Source organism: Triticum dicoccoides, chromosome 4A (genome assembly GCF_002162155.2).
Source record: "Triticum dicoccoides isolate Atlit2015 ecotype Zavitan chromosome 4A, WEW_v2.0, whole genome shotgun sequence".
NCBI lineage: Eukaryota > Viridiplantae > Streptophyta > Magnoliopsida > Poales > Poaceae > Triticum > Triticum dicoccoides.
This window is the reverse complement of record NC_041386.1, coordinates 600,677,252-600,680,463: the sequence shown is the minus strand read 5'-3', so window position 1 is coordinate 600,680,463 and position 3,212 is coordinate 600,677,252.

Sequence of the window (3,212 nt, the reverse complement as noted above, 5' to 3'; positions counted from 1 at the left end):
GCTTGAAGACTTTTTTCGGGTTTGGATGTTTCACCACTAAGGTGCTCCAACAGTTTTCTTCCATCACTCTCCTTTATCCACGGACGGGCAGTAGTATAGACAGTGAGGTCTCGTCACTGAAGATTTAATCTTCCAAAGTTCTTTGACGGTCTATAGTTTATGGATGTCCTCCGGGTTTTTGTGTTGCCGGTGCCTCAAAGAGATAGCAAATTGAGTTTAATACTAGACATGTAATTAAGAATTTATTCAAAGCTTGGATAGATAACAAAATAACCAACCATGCTATACAAAAACGTTTCATTTTCTTTGAATATCTCTACTCCTAAGTTCGCAGTCCGTACGTCGTTGTTCGTTCGTTCGTCTGTCCCTCCCATCGATCAAAAGATCTCTCCCTTCCCCAACGATGTTTTTCTCTTCCATTGGTTTTCTTCCACGCACCCCTAAAACAACGATCCGACTCGACGAGCGAGCCGCTCCTCTCCCCGATAGGCCGATACCCTCGCACGTGGTAGGGTTCCTTGCGCCGCCACCGCATGGAAGCTCGTCGAGCAGCCGGCCGCCTGATGCTCCACTATTTGCTTCCCTCATCAGTCCCTCCTCCACTGACAATGGCTACCGCCGTCACGCAGTCCAGGATATGGCGACGCTCGGACGCCGCCAAAGCACCTTCTCTCACGCCCACTCTCCCCAACCGGAGAGGCCCCCGCCTCTCTCTCCTCCTGTGAGGCGACAACTGGACAACAGTGGTTGGTGCTCTCGGGAGCCGGGGACACAAGCGCGGTGTGGGGGACGGCCAGGTGTGGTACGAGTCGTAGCCGGCGGCCTGGGGGTGGCGAGCAGGGCCAGCGCTCGATGGCGGACCCAACAGACTCGTACCGTACTATCGTGTCCTCATCACACCAATATTGATGCATGCGTCCATGTTCCAGTGTCCACCCATGTACTCATCTATGGCCATTCTTTGTGGTTATCTTTCACTTTTTCTTTGCTCACGTAGGCTTTGTAGAATCTGCATATATCCGTATCGAAGGCTATGAGTCGTCTCGTGATGCACACTCAAATTTACTATATTGTTTCATTCATAAACATCAAGCGAAAAGGAAGCCTCGTGAGGCTATGGCTGTGCATATTGCCCTCTTCATACAATGGTTAGTTGGTTCGCTTGTACTTCTTATGTGCTGGATAGATTATACCTAGCTTAGATTATCTAACCTTCTTATGTGCTTGTAAAGGAAGTCTTGGGAATCGCAAATAGGAATATCCCCTAATTTTTTCTTTTTTCCAAAACATATTAGATGGACATAAGAAGGTTGATCCTTTTAAACTTTGCTGTTCTAATTGTGCTCTTGTCTGTCAGATGAACTAGGCATGCTCTAGCCATATTGATTCTGTCGTATTAATTAGTGGTGTGCAATGAGTTAAACTGAATAATCAGCATCACCATTTGAAGGTTGAAGGGTGCTCTTAAAAATATAATTTGGACATGTTCCCAGCACCGTAAGAAAATTTTGTTATGTAACCTTACTAATGCACCACAATTTGTAATGTTAGAACAGATTCCTTTATTCGCCGAGAAAAGAAATCTAAATAGTGTAGAGAAATCTAAAAAATGATTATTCAGTAGAAATATGTAGCTATTTGGGTGTACTTCCATTGTATTTGTGTAGCGAAATCTAAATCATGAATTCGGCTGGTGCAATCTAATTCGTGTTAATTTATATTTCTGCGGTTATTTTCAATTTTGATAGTGGAAACAATTTAAGGATAAGTTGGAGGAATGCCTCGAAGTTGTTTTATATGCTTTAAAAATAGCGGATGGTTGAGGTACTGCATCATTTGACTTTGATCCGAACACTTGCAGCCAGAACTTTTATCCCACCGTGAGTTGTTTTGTGCGTAGGCTGCGTTCTGTGTAGATATGGATGAGGAAACTTCCATGCCTGCAACATTATTTGTGTCTGGCTCTGTCCAACGATCCTGTGGCATGCTCTGATTTGTTACAGACTTTGGATGTTTCGATGCTGCACATCCTGTGCTTCCGAGGCAGCAGAAGGTTGTGCACATATCAACGTCTATTGGTAAACATATCCTACCATATCTTGAACCTCTTTGATATGCAGATTAGTCAAGCTTTTGCAGAGCAGTCCTCATAGGCTGCAAGATACATGCATGGTTCGTATGGAAATCATTATTCATAACTAATCTATATGTCAAAACTTGGACAACTATTTACACCTTAAATTGTTTTATGAATTGACAATGATGATGTTTTGATACAATATGCAATTTTGGCTTTGTACCAGCTGCTGTAGAACAGGATTTTATCCCATATCCAGAGAAGGTTCTTCAAATGAGGAAAGGCTTTATTGTGCTCGGCAAGGATGAAGATTTTTGTGCATGACCTATGACTAGCAATGGCAGTTGGCAGAGCCAGAATGTAAGTCATATTGCCTCCTTTTATTGAAGCTGCTATTTCAGTGAGTCCTAATTCCACTACTTCAGATTTCAGACAACCAAAAGGCTTTAGCGCATTTATTTATGCTCTTCATATTTGCAGGGTTTTCGATTGGATTATAGCAAGCTAATGTAGTACGTTCATATATTGGTCACTTGTAGATTACAGATTTAAGAATATGAATTCTGTTGAGATTGAGGCAGCCTAATAAGTGGAAGAAAATATTAGAAATTGCATGGCACCCAGAATGAGGTATTTTTTATGTCCAACATTCAATTTAGTATGTTCTCATTTTGACTGTAGATGGTAATTGTACGGTCATATAGTCATATCTCTCTACTATTAAAGGGGAGTAGGTATGTCGGTTCGTTCGTTCATATCGTCACCTCATCGTTCATTTCGTTCGTTACCCTCCTCCCTCACCGATTGTTTTACCTCGAAGACTCCTCCTCCCACCGATTCTTTCCCGGTTTTCAACCCTTTTTTCGCTACCTGACAGAACGAGTCGCTCCACAGTGCACACGAATTCCCTCTACCTCGATCTCTCTCGAGTCTCAGCCCTGTCTCTTCTAGGGTTCCCACACCACCAACTCCGTCGGCCTCACGCGGACCTACCGAATGGCAACGCGAAGCGAGAGCTCGGCTCTCAAGAGGCGGCCAGAGGTGCCATTGTCGCCGCGACGGTGGTGCCATTGTCGCGGCGACGGTGGCGTACAGCCCAGAGTGGAGCTTGCCATGAGGATAGGCAAGCGCGTGC